This window comes from Neophocaena asiaeorientalis, unplaced genomic scaffold (assembly GCF_003031525.2).
Source record: "Neophocaena asiaeorientalis asiaeorientalis breed wild unplaced genomic scaffold, Neophocaena_asiaeorientalis_V1.1 scaffold39, whole genome shotgun sequence".
NCBI classification, from domain to species: domain Eukaryota; kingdom Metazoa; phylum Chordata; class Mammalia; order Artiodactyla; family Phocoenidae; genus Neophocaena; species Neophocaena asiaeorientalis.
Window position 1 is genome coordinate 1885790 of NW_020175670.1, and position 14414 is coordinate 1900203.

A 14414-nucleotide genomic window follows, 5' to 3' on the forward strand; every position below is an offset into this window, starting at 1 on the left:
AGGTCTTCTGCCCATTTTTTGGTTGGGTTGTTTATTTTTTTGTTGTTGAGTTGTGTGAGCTGTTTGTATATTTTGGAGATTAAGTTCGTGTTAGTTACATTGATTGCAAATATTTTCTCCCCTTCTGTAGGTTGTCTTTTTGTTTTGTTTATGGTTTCCTTTGCTGTGCAAAAGCTCGTAAGTTTGATTAGGTGCCGTTTGTTTATTTTTGTTTTTATTTCTATTGCCTTGGGAGAGTGACCTAAGAAAACATTGGTACAATTTATGTCAGAGAATATTTTGCCTGTGATCTCTTCTAGGAGTTTTATGGTGTCATGTCTTATGTTTAAGTCTTTAAGCCATTTTGAGTTTATTTTTGTGTATGGTATGAGGGTATGTTCTAACTTCATCAATTTACATGCAACCGTCCAGCTTTCCCTGCACCACTCCCTGAAGAGACTATCTTTTCCCCATTTTATATTCTTGCCTCCTTTGTTGAAGATTAATTGATGGTAGGTGTGTGGGTTTATTTCTGGGCTCTCTATTCTGTTCCATTGATCCATATGTCTGTTTTTGTACCAATATCACACTGCTGTTTTCATTACTGTAGCTTTGTTACTATAACTTTGTAGTATTGTCTGAAGTCCAGGAGAGTTTTGCCTCCTGCTTTGTTCTTTTCCTTCAGGATTGCTTTGGCAATTCTGGGTCTTTTATGGTTCCATATATATTTTTGGATTATTTTTTCCAGTTCTGTGAAAAATGTTATGAATAATTTGATAGGGATCACATTAAAACTATATAGTGCTTTGGGCAGTATGGCCATTTTAACAATATTAATTCTTCCAATCCAAGAGCATGGAATATCTTTCCATTTCTTTGCATCCTCTTTAATCTTCTTTATTAATGTTTTATAGTTCTCAGCATATAAGTTTTTCACATCTTCGGTTAGCCTTATTCCTAAGCATTTTTTTTTTTTTGGTGCGATTTTAAAAGGTATTTTTTTTTACTTTCTGATATTTTATTATTATTATAAAGAAATGCAACCAATTTCTGAATATTAATCTTGTATCCTGCTACTTCGTTGAATTTATTATCAGTTCTAGTAGTTTTTGTATGAAGTCCTTAGGGTTTTCTTTATATAATATCATGTTATCTGCATATAGTATCAATTATACCTCTTCCCTTCCAATTTGGATACCTTTTATTTCTTTTTCTTGTCTAATTGCTGTGGCTAGGACCTCCAATACTGTATTGAATAGAAGTGGTGAGAGTGGGCATCCTTGTCTTGTTCCAGATTTTAGTGGGAAGGCTTTCAGCTTTTCACCATTGAGTATTATATGGCTGTGGGTTTGTTATGAATGGCTTTTATTATGTTGAGATATGTTCCCTCTGTACCCACCTTGGTAAGAGTTTTTATCATGAAGGGATGTTGAATTTTGTCAAATGCTTTTTCTGCCTCTATTGAGATGATCATAGATGTTACACTGATTGATATGCATATGTTGAACCATCCTTGTTAACTTGGGATGAATCCCACTTGGTCATGATATATGATCTTTTTTATGTGTTGTTGGATTTGGTTTGCTAGTATTTTGTTGGGAATTTTTGCATCTATATGCATCAAAGATATTGGTCTGTAATTTTCCTTTTTGGTAATGTTTTTGTCTGGTTTTGGTATCAGGGTGATGGTGGCTTCATAGAATGTCTTTGGGAGTGTTCTTCCTCTTCAGTCTTTTAGAAGACTTTTAGAAGGATCAGTACAAGTTCTTTTTATGTTTGGTAGAATTCACCCTTAAGCCATCTGGTCCTGGACTTTTCTTTGTAGGGAATTGTTGTTGTTGTTGTTGTTTTTATTACAGAGTCTAATTTACTTCTAGTGATCAGTCTATTCAAATTATCTATATGTTCTTGATTCAGTTTCAGTGGGCTGTATATTTTTAGAAACTTTTCCCTTTCTTCTAGGTTGTCCAATTTGTTATCATGTAATTGTTCATAGTATTCTCTTTTTTTAAATTTCTGCATTACTGTTTATTAACTCTCCTTTCACATTGCTTATTTTGTTTATGTGGTTCTTCTCTCTTCTTGGTGAGCCTAGCTAGAGGCTTTTCAATTTTGTTTAGCCTTTCAAGGAACCAGCTCCTGGTTTTATGATTTCTTTCTATTATTTTTTAATCTCTTATTGATTTCCTCTCTGATCTTTATTATTTCCTTCCTTCTGCTGACTGTAGGCTTTGTTTATTGTTCTTTTTCTAATTATTTTAGGTGACAGGTTAGGTTGAGATTTTTTTTTTGTTTTTTGAGGAAGGCCTGTATCACTATGAACTTCCCTCTAAGAACTGCTTTTGCTGCATCCCATAGATTTTGTATGGTTGTGTTTTTTTTGTCCTTTGTCTCAAGGTTGTTTTTTTTTTTTTTTTTGCGGTACTCAGGCCTCTCACTGTTGCGGCCTCTCCCGTTGCGGAGCACAGGCTCCGGATGCACAGGCCCAGCAGCCATGGCTCACAGGCCCAGCCACTCCACAGCATGCGGGATCTTCCCGGACTGGGGCACGAACCCATGTCCCCTGCATCGGCAGGTGGACTCTCGACCACTGCGCCACCAGGGAAGCCCTCAACGTATTTTTTAATTTCCTTTTTGATTTCCTCATTGACCTATTGGCTTTTTAGTAGCATGTTGTTAGTTTCCACGTAATCATTTTCTTTCCTGTGGTTGATTTCTAGTTTCATGCTGTTGAAGTCAGAGAAGACACTTGAAATAATTTCTGTACTCTTATATTTGTTGAGCTTAGTTTTGTGCCCTAGAGAATGTTCTATGTGCATTTAAAAAGAATGTGTATTCTGGTGTTTTTTTGGATGTAATGTCCTAAAAATATCAATTAAGTCTAACTGTTCTATTGTATCATTTAGGATCTCTGTTGCCTTAAGATTTTCTGTCTAGAAGATCTGTCCATCGATGTGAGTAGGGTGTTAAAGTCTCCTACTCTTATTGTAGTCCCATCAATTTCTCCCTTTAGGTCCGTTAGTTTTTTTTTAAATGTATCTGGGTGCTCCTTTATTAGATGCATATATGTACAGGTGTAAAATCCTCCTCTTGTATTGATCCTTTCATCATTTTAGTTTCCTTTATCTTTCTTTATGGCTTTTGTTTTAAAGTCTATTTTGTCTGAGTATTGTGACTCCCACTTTCTTATCATTTCCATTTTCATGAAATACCTTTTTCCATCCCATCAGTTTTAATCTATATATGTCCTTTACCCTAGGTGGGTCTCTTGTAGGCAGCATATTGTAGGCTCTTTTTTTTTTTCTTAAATCCAGTCCACCAGTCTGTGTCTTCCTATTGGACAATTCAGTCTGTTGACATTTAAGGTAATTATTGATACATCTGTATTTATGGCCTTTTTAAACTTGTGTTCCAGTTGATTCTGTTTCTTCTTTGTTCCTTTTTTGTGTGTGTGGTTTGATGATTTCCTTTCATTTTATGCTTGTATTCTCTTCCTGTTTTTTGTCTGTTTTTGATTTGTGGTTACCCTGTTTTACAAGAATGTTAACCCCTTCCAATATCTGCTTGCTTTAGACTGATAGTCATATAGGCTCAAACGGATTCTGAAAAAAAAAAAAAAATTTTTTTTTTTCTTACTCTCCTTTCCTGATTTTATGATTTTGATGTCCTTTTTTACATCTTCACGTTTATCCTTTTGCTGTTCCTTGGGTTTTTCATCGCTTTCACAAGTTTTGTTTTCTTTTTTTTAATATGTATATTGTCTTATTTAAGTGATTTATTTTCCAATTGTGACTTCTTCTTTCCTATATCTTCTTGCTTCTTTTCTATTTAGGAAGACCTCGCAGTATTTCTTTTAGAATAGGCTCTGTATTGCTGTATTCTTTTAGTTTTTGCTAGTCTGAGAAATTCTTTATCTCTCCTCCTATTCTAAATGACAATCTTGCTGGGTAGTATATTGTGGGTTTGCAGATTTTTCCCTTACAAGACTTTAAATATATTTTGCCATTCCCTTCTGGCCTGCAATATTTTTGTAGAGAAATCAGCTGGTAGCCTCATGAGGGTTCCTTTGTAATTCTTTGTTTTTCACTTGCTGCCTTTAGAATCTTCTCTTTATCTTCAACTTTTGCCATTTTTATTATATGTCTTGGTGTAGGTCTGAGTTCATCTTGTTTGGGACCTTCTGCTCTTCTTGTATCTGGGTATATGTTTCCTTCTTTAGGTTTGGGAAGTTTTCAGCCATAATTTCTTCAAATACATTTTCAATCCCCTTTCCTCTTTCTTCTCCTTCTGGAATCCCTATTATGCATAGATTGGCATGTTTTATATTATCCCATAGGTCTCTTATTGCTTTCATTTTTGCTTTCATTTTTTTTTTTTCATTTGTCTTTCTGTCTGCTGTTCTGATTGTGTAATTTCCAGTATTTCTACTTCCAGATCACCTATTCTTTCTTCTGCATGATTAATTCTGCTATTCATTGCCTTTATCTCAGGTTTCTTCTAGGCAAATGAATTTTCTCATATTTTTTGGCTCCTGCTTATAGTTTCTAGTTCCTTTTTACAGTAATCTACATTTCTGTGATAGCCTTAATTCTTTCAGTTTTTTCTTTACCTCCTCTTTTGAACTTGGTTTCTATTAGACCAAAGAGGTCTGTTACATTGTTCTTTCAGGGGTATTCTCTTGGTCTTTTAACTGGGAGTGGTTCCTCTGCTTCTTCATTTTACTTATATTTCTTTTACTTTGTGAGTTTAGGAGAAACAGTTATCTACTATAGTCTTGGAGGGCTATTTATATGCCGGAGTGTCCCAGAGTAGCTTATGTGGGTATAATATTTTTTTGGTGCAAGGGCTGCTTTTAGTTTGGATGCTTGCTATCTCTTCCTTTAGCATGTGCTGGCCGTTATCCCCTTGAGTAGGGAGTGTGCAGGTGTGGTGCTCTTGCAGGCTCCCAGGAAGGCGGGGGCAGAGACTGGCACTGGCTCATGGGACCCTTGGCAGTGGCAGAGGTCTGCACTTGCCTCTGGAGTCTGAGATGGCAGCAGCGGCTCGCGCCTGCCCCTGGAGCTCTTGTAGGCAGTACCCTGCCACTTGAGAGTACATACGTGCAGAGAAAGAAGCTCCTATGGTGGTCCTGCCCCTCTCCTCCTGTGCACCCCAACAATGGCACCTTGCTTCTCTGGCAGGCCTATGCTTCTTCCTGTACTCCCTTGGTTGGGGTGCACCACACCTCAGCTCCCTCAGGCTGTCTCCACATAGCCAACCCCAGTCCTTTCCCCAGGTCTGCTCCAAAGCCTGAGCCTCAGCACCCAGCCCCCGCCTGCACAAGCACAGGAGCGTCTCAGGCTGGGGAGTGCAGGGCTGTGGCACCAACCATCTGTGCAGGTGTCTCTCTGCTTTCCCCTCTGCAAATTGGTTGCAGTGCTCTCTTCTCTGAGGCTTCAAAGCTCCCCCCTGCCATCCTGTCCTGGCTGATCTCTCCTCCGGTGAGGGGACTGCCCAGTGTGTGGAAATCTTTCCTCTTTCACAGTTCCCTCCCACGGATGCAGGTCCTGCCCTGATTCCTTTCTCTTTTTTTCTTTTTTCTTTTGTCCTACCCAGTTATATGGAGATTTTCTTGTCCTTTTAGAAATCTAAGGTCTTCTGCCAGCATTCATTAGATGTTCTGTGAGAACTGTTCCACATGTAGATGTATTTGTGGGAGAAGGTAAGCTCCATGTTCTACTCCTCCGCCATGTTAATCTGATTCCCGGCATATTTTTTTTCCTTTGTGACTTATTTTATTGAAAGTCAACTAATCATAGTGGCTGTAATGAGATATAAATACAAACTACTTGGAGAATCGGTTTCTTTTTTTAATGCATGCCTTAAACCCTCAATCAGTGAAGATATATTTCATGACCTATAATTCTTTCCCTCTAGGAGTCTATCCACATTTAAATTTCCACATTTTACTTTTAAGTACCTGCTATGTGTCATAAATTTATTTTGTGACTTTATGTGTCAAGAACAAATCTTCCTAACTTACAGCTCTGGTTTATATAAGGAATTCAAAAGGCTGTCATCTATTTTAATGTTTTTAGTGATTTTCTTTTTTCTTTTTAAATGGTTAAATAATTAAACCAGTTCATAATATTATGTGGAAAAAATAGAAATAAATTGTACAAATGTCACCATAGCAAATACAAGATAATGAATTCTCATGTATATATCTTCGTTATATTTTTTAAATATCTTTATATTTTGGAACAGGCACTTTATTATGAATTTCATCAGTACTAGTCACATTTATACTTTCACATCTATACTAAACATATCACCTACTTACAAACATCTACTTTTTTAGTTCTACAAATGTTAATGTGAGCCTAAAGGACAAGGGCTTTTGAGTGGTAGAGGTAGAAATTGAACCCACTTCACCTGCTCTCAATTCAGTGCATCTTATGCAAGGCTCATATTGTACGTTTTATTATCTGTCCCAGTAAGTCTCAGTAGTTGAGAACCTAATCATATATTTAGTAGAAAAGCATATAAGGGATGGAGAAAAGAACACTTGCCAAGAATTTGTATTTCTAGCTTTATTGAAATGTAATTGACATGTATTATACATGTATCAAACATTGTATAAGTTTAATGTGTGCATCATGTTGATTTGATACACATATATATTGCAAAATGATTACCATCATAGCATTAGTTAACATCTCAGTTATTTCTCATAATTACCATTTCTTTTTGTGGTGAGAACATTTTGAATCTACTCTTTTAGCAGCTTTCAAATTTATAATACACTTATTTTGTATAATCACCATGCTGTACGTTAGATACCCAGGACTTATAATTGAAGTTTATACCCTTTGAATAACATCTCCCCATTTTACCCATTCCCCAGTCCCTGGCAACCATCAGTCTACTCTCTGTTTCTACAGGTCCAGCTTTTTTTGATTGTATAAGTGATACCATACAGTATTTTCTTTCTCTATCTGATTTATTTCACTTAACATAATGCCCTCTAGGTGCATCTCTGTTGTGCAAATTTCAGGATGTTCTTTTTACAGCTAAATAATATTCCATTTTATATATATACACACCATATCTTCTTTATTCATTCATCCATTGATGGGCACTTAGATTGTTTCCACATCTTAACTACTGTGAATATTGATGCAGTGAACATGGGTGTGCAGGTATCTCTTTATAATCTGTCTCATTACCTTCGGATATATACCCGGAAGTGGGATTGCTGGATCACATGATAGTCCTAGTTTTAATTTTTTTTTTTTTTTTTTTGTACGCGGGCCTCTCACTGTTGTGTCTTCTCCCGTTGCGGAGCAACAGGCTCCGGACGCGCAGGCTCAGCGGCCATGGTTCACGGGCCTAGCCGCTCCGCGCCATGTGGGATCTTCCCGGACCGGAGCACAAACCTGCGTCCCCTGCATCAGCAGGCGAACTCTCAACCACTGCGCCACTAGGTAATCCCCTAGTTTTAATTTTTTGAGGAATCTCCACACATTAAAAGATACATACTCATGTAGCTGGAAATTAAGTTTTTTTTAAAAATGGGGCATTTAATGCATACTAGATAATTTCCAAGTACTTAAAATCATTAACTCATTTAATCTTCACAATAACTCCATGATATGCATACATATATTTTGTATGATTTGCAGATGAAGGGATACCGAGAATTTAAATAACTTGCCAAAGGTCACCACGTTATTATATTGCAGACACTTTGAGCCTAGCACTCTGGTTCCAAACCAATGATCTTAATCATTACACTGTATTTATCATTCTTAAGCCTGCTAATTTCAGGGCAACATGTTTGATAGTCTGAATAAACTTCAGGCTCAAATAAGCCAATTTTTTTTTTTTTTTTTTGGGGTACGCAGGCCTCTCACTGTTTTGGCCTCTCCCGTTGCAGAGCACAGGCTCTGGACACGCTGGCTCAGTGGCCATGGCTCATGGGCCTAGCCACTCTGCGGCATGTGGGATCTTCCCGGGCTGGGGCATGAACCCGTGTCCCCTGCATTGGCAGGCGGACTCTCAACCACTGCGCCACCAGGGAAGCCACTAAGCCAATATTTTTGTTTAATTTTAAAAATTATTTTGGCTTATGTGCTCTTGTTATAACCAAGAAACTGAGAATTACTCTAAATATCCTGATTATGGGTTTAGAATCCTGTGCATTTTATGATTATGTTCATTCTTTCAAATTCACAGCATCTTAAAATAACAACAATTTAAAAAAACCCACAAAACCTGTGAATGCATTTTACAAACACAACTTAGGAAGTTGGGCTACTATTTTCCTCTGTTTAAATCTTTCTGGGCTGCTGATTAGAACAATATGATTTAGGGTTGCCCCCTAAGGATTAGGAAGCAGTTGTCCTAATGTGAAGGAATGACAGTCGCACATTGCACATGGGAAACATAGGATTTAATATTTGTCCTTGATAAATACAACTTCCTACTCAGTATTTCTGACATAGTTTTACAATGTTACTTGTAAAAAAACTTCTTAGGGCTAGTGACTACAGGGTTTGTTACCAAACCAAACTTTGGCCTACTCACCAGACATGGAAAAAAGCCAATCTACTGACACCGGGTTGTGAAGGAAAGTACAGTGTTGATTGAGGGCACCAAGCAAGGAGAATGGGCAGTTTGTGCTCCAAAGACCTGAACTCCCTGATGGATTTCAGGGAAGGGTTTTTTAAAGACAATGTGATCAGCTCATGCACAATTCTCTGATTGGTTGATGGTGAGGTAACTAACAAGGTGATGTTTCAGGGATCTCAGACACACCAACCTTCTGGTTCCACCTGGCCTGGGGTCTTTGTGCTGGTGGTCAGCATGCAGTTAACTTCCTCCACCTGGTAGCGGTTTTAGTATCAGCAAAACAACTCAAGGATATGGCTCAAGATATTATCTATGGCCCTTGAGAAGGAACTAAAGGTCCTTGACTTTGTTTTATGGCTAAACTATTATTATTTTGTCTTGCTTGACTGCTTTCCTTTATTTTTGCATTTTCTCACTTCTCTGATTAAATTTGCTCTTTGTAACTCATGGAAGGCAGAGGAGGCTAAAACTTTCTACAAACAAGAGCTGGGGGATCTAAGGTGGGGGGAGGTTGTCTGTCCCCAAGAGGGCCCTGCAGGGTCCTGCTTGGTTTCAGTTTGAATAGTTTTCTTTTATGTATGTAAAACTGAGACCTTTGTATTTTAAAATATTAGTGCTAAATTTGAAGGAGTTGACATTTAGATAACTGAGGGAATGTTTTCAGCAAGACTGGGGTCAAATTCTTCTTAGACTAGACTGTGTCACATAGAATGGAGCTGCCAGTGGAAGTCTAATGTGAACACATGGCATTTAATTTCCATGAAAGTTTCAATATTCTGAGTAAAATGTGGCTATGAGTAAAATAATAAAATATAAGTGGAATAGCATTACAATAGTACCCTACTGGGTTTCGGCCACCAGCAGTGGAAGGGGCTGTTCTAAGAGCATATGTCTTTTTAGCAAAATTCAAAGGCAGCTGCTCTGGTTAGTTTCATAATGCTCGTGAGATTTCCATTTGATTACAGAAATGATGTCTGCCCTCTGTTGCTAGGCCTGTCATTTTGCATTTGCCCTACCTGTGATGTTATTTGTTAAACTGCTTTTAATGAGAAAAAGATACTTCCTGAGAAAAGCTTTAGCAACCCTCATATATTCTTTTTCCATATCTCATCCTTATTTGTATTCCCAACATGATGGATGACAACAGTTGCAAACTCATAATATGATTGTTCTTATCATGCCATGGTCTCTTGTAAATGCTGTCCTTTTTTGAGGTGGTGACCTGTTATATTTCTCTCTGCTGTCCAATTATTTTCTTGTAAAGGACTGATAAGTTAAATATGTGCCTGCTGTTTTTCTCTCCAAGAGCAGTTGCTCCTTTTTACAAATATTTAGGAACTCTGGACTTCCGTATCACAACAAAATGGAAGACTTACTAATATTTTAATCTCTAAAAGTGAGATGCTAAGAGTCTCTGTACACAAATCTTAAATATGTATATATACAGTGAAGTGTGTGCAAATTATTGAGACAGTAAATCTGGCTGGAATTGCTATTTTGTTATTTTTTGCTGATTATTTGGGCAGTATACATAGGATTTCTGAGTTTCAGTTTACTCATCTGCAAAACATTGAGACAAGTTAACATATATGTTGAGAAAATATAATATGCAGATATATATTAAAATTTCTACATACAGAAAATAGGTGTATTAATCTGACATTAGTATTTCCCTGAGGACACCAAAGAAGTACAACTGACTACTAGGTGAGGAATATCTCATTTAAGTGGTTTGTCTTTTGAAGAACACTTTCTATCAACGTAACTCATTCTAGTTATCTAAAAAAAGTGACTTGTGGAAAAATTATCTCTTGAAATATTTGTTTTGTTCTGGATTCACAATTTTTCTGTGACAAAAGGAAAACATACAGGACAGATTACAATTTATAAATAAAAGTCAGTAAAACCAGTCAGGATTATAGAACATTACTCAAAAGAGAAAATAGTTGGTTATGGAAATTGAAAGAGCAACACAGGTGCAGAGGTTAAGTGGAAATTATGCAGCCAAAATTTAAAAGAAACATTCAAGAAGTGTTTGAAAATGAAGGATTGTTATGGCAAATCAGAGTACCAATAAGAGTATGATCAGTGAACTAATTATATTATGTAAATTAAAGCATAATGAGTAAAAGAAGCTTCTGAAGCTTCTTATTTTCAAATAATGTAAGAGGTTGAGAGAACGGAGCCCAGGCTGCCCGTCAGGCCCGCGGCTCGGCTTCCGAGGCGGGGGGAAGCCGGGTGGGCCGGAGTGGCCCCGAACCCAAGCCCTCTCAGCCCCGGACTCCTGCCCGGCAGGAGGAATCTGGGAAGAGGCAGATGCAGGCGCCTCCTCCGGACGCGTTGCTAATGATGGAGGAGTACGCCTAGGTGCTGCTGAGGCCTGCTTCGCGGTACAGCTCCTTTGCCCGGAGAGTTTCTTTAAAGTGCAGAGCTCACCCCTCACCCTCACCCCCGCGAGGTGAAACTGGTCGACGGTGATGGACTAGAGTTCAGGAAGCGCCATTCTGGACCAGCATTTGGCATCAACAGCATTTTATATCAGCGTGGCTTATATCCATCCGAAACCTTTACTCGAGTGCAGAAATATGGACTCACCTTGCTTGTAACTACTGATCCTGAACTCATAAAATACCTAAATAATGTGGTGGAACAACTGAAAGAATGGTTATACAAGTGTTCAGTGCAGAAATTGGTGGTAGTCATCTCAAATATTGAACGTGGTGAGGTCCTTGAAAGATGGCAATTTGATATTGAGTGTGACAAGACCACAAAAGATGACAGTGCCCCCAGAGAAAAGTCTCAGAAAGCTATCCAAGATGAAATTCGCTCAGTGATCAGACAGATCACAGCTACAGTGACATTTCTGCCACTGTTGAAAGTTTCTTGTTCATTTGATCTCCTGATTTATACAGACAAAGATTTGGTTGTACCTGAAAAGAGTGGGAAGAGTTAGGACCACAGTTCATTACCAATTCTGAAGAAGTTCGTCTTCGTTCATTTACTACTACAATTCACAAAGTAAATAGCATGGTAGCCTACAAAATTCCTGTCAATGACTGAGGATGAGCTAAAGACAGTAATGTACTTGTATTCTCAAATGTGGTTTTCCTGAAACCAAATCAACTTTAGTTGATATATTTCATTGGTTAATTTTTAGATGGGGAAGACTTAACATTATACTTTACTGAATCTGTGCATAATTGTTCCATTCCTTGGTACCTGTTTCACTTTCCATAGGGCTGATGTAAGTTATTGCACACTGTTCCAAAGGGAACTAGCAGATTTCATTAACATTGTAATGTCAATTCCTTTGAAGGTAGTACTGTAGATGGAAAAACTTTTGCCATAAAAATAAATGTCTTTCTAAATCAGACCTTTTGGTCAAGCAGCTTGACTCAGAATATACAGAAATATTTAAATATAAAATAGAGCAAAAGAAATATGAATATTCAGAATATTTGTTTAGATCCTGAAAGTAACTAATGATAGTCCATAAGTAATAAAATATTGCTCTTATTAGGTCCTTTTGCCATTTATTTCATTTGTATAGTTTCCATATTGAAAAATTTTCCAATTATTTGATATTAATTTATATAACTTGAACCCATGAAGCTATGGATATTCCTACTGTTCAAATTGCTATGATACCAAACTTTTAAGAATGTCCTTTTATGTTTTATAAAATCAAGCTTTAAGTGACAATGATGAAATAAAGTTAAATGTGTATGTTTTTTTAAAAAAAAAAAGTAATCTTTGGTGGCTTATGTGAAATGATGTCATTAGTGCATAAAATATTCAGAGTATCACATCCCTGCAATTAGCAGTTATGTTGAATATTTTTTATTTACCCTTTCCAATCCATTTTCCACCTTTCTTCAATCTACTCTGTGCCCTGGTAATGCCAACTTCCATGGAATAAATAATTAGAACTCCCTTACCCACATCTAGTTGTGTTTAGCAACAGGGTTTGTTTGGCATGGTACAGAGGATAGGAATACAGCAAAGTTAGAACATGTTATCTGCCCAGCACCTTCCCTGCCATGTTGTGGGTTCCTCCCCTAGAGCTCAGCCCTCAGCTTCTGTTAAGCTAAGTATTCTGAGCATGTATATGCAAATTGGGAGAAACTATTTGTATTAATGTAATTATTGTATTATCCCAACTATGCTAGACTAGTTCAGTATATGTAAACCTAGAAACAATGCCATAACAACTTAAAAAAGTAAATAATATAACAACAAAGTATCAGAAAGAGAAATTAAGGAAACAATTCCATTTAACTTTGCATCAAAAAGAATAAAATACTTAGGAATAAACCTACCTAAGGAGGCAAAAGACCTGTACTCCAAAAACTATAAAATGCTGATAAAAGAAATTGAAGACAACATATTTTCCATTATAGAATGGAAAGATCACAAGTTTTATATTTAACACACCAAAGGGTAAATTGTTGCTGCAGTATTTACTTCCTGTGTAATTTTCATGTCCATTAACCTCAGTTTTCTAACCTGTAAGATAGTTTTGATAATACTAACTTTTCATAATAGTTGTAAAGACATCATTTGAATAGGATTTAAGAATATAAGACAGATGGTTGGAAAGCACTGTTTTGGTGTACAGTAGGAAGCCCCTATGCCTGGATCCATTTTACTAAAAATAACTTTTAACGAAATTACTTAAAATTTATTAGTTTTTCACATTTCTCTTTTTATTCCTTCCCCTTGCAAAAATTATGTTTCTATAATCTTGTGTTTGATATGTTTTACTTTCTTGTTATCCTTTAAATAAAGCTCTGAACAGTCATCATTTTTCCTCTAAGTATAACTTTGACTATTTAGAATTGCTTTGATGTATGCAATTCAAATTTTGATTCATTTACTCCCAGATTTTCGTCTAAGAAAAATTGTTTTTTGAAAGGCAGAATTTTTTTGAGATTAGTTTTTTTTCTCATTTTAAATTATATTTATAGATTAAACACAATTATATGATTCTATTCTGTTATAGCAGTCATATTATTGGGTTTTGACTTACAATTTATAAACAAAAACCAATATGTAATAGAATTTCCAATCCCATTCACCAGTCAAAATAGAGCTAAATCATTTCTGAATCTAGAATATCTAGAAATGGAGTTATAACTCTAGCTTTCCAGTAATTAAACTTCATTATCCAATTATTAATATGTTTTGATGTTCATAAAGTAAATAATATTGCTATGCATCTGGATTTTCTATGCTAAGCGATGAAACAGAAGTTTCAAAAGGATATTCACCTGAGTAAGAATAGTTCTGTAGTAACGTATTTTGTGATCACTGTTTTATTCTTCTGGGTAGGCAACTCTTCCCATGCTCTGTGCTCAATGCTCTTTTGTAGATCCCCTTCTATTATTTCCATCTCCTTTCCTCTGCCTTTCTTTGCCTTCCAATTTCATTCTTCACGGTGCTTGGTCTCATCAATTTTCATTGCCTGAACTGTCATTGTGTGTGTGTGTGTAAGTATGTGTGCATATATATGTATGTGTGCATATATATGTGTATGTGTGTGTATATATATACGCACACACATTCTGTGTATCTGTATATCTGTGTCCTTCTGGCTCTTTCCTTGATATATGGACCTATAAATCTGTGAAATCAGCATCTCCACTTAAAGGTTCTCAGGAACCTCAAAAACTCAGCATGTGTCAAACTGAAATCACTCTACCTGAATTTATTATATTGTGAATAGTATCACTCTCATTCCACTGTCCAGCCAAAATTCCAGTCTTCTTCCTTGTCTTGTCCCTTCTTCTTATCTTTCCCACAGCAAGTAAAGCACTCCAACC

At 36.7% G+C, this 14414-nt stretch overlaps 1 pseudogene; it reads left to right on the forward strand.

Annotated features, from left to right (window-relative positions):
* The first annotated feature begins 8754 nt into the window (after window positions 1–8754).
* LOC112390643 (mitotic spindle assembly checkpoint protein MAD2A pseudogene) lies at window positions 8755–11718 on the forward strand (annotated as a pseudogene).
* Window positions 11719–14414: the final 2696 nt, after the last annotated feature.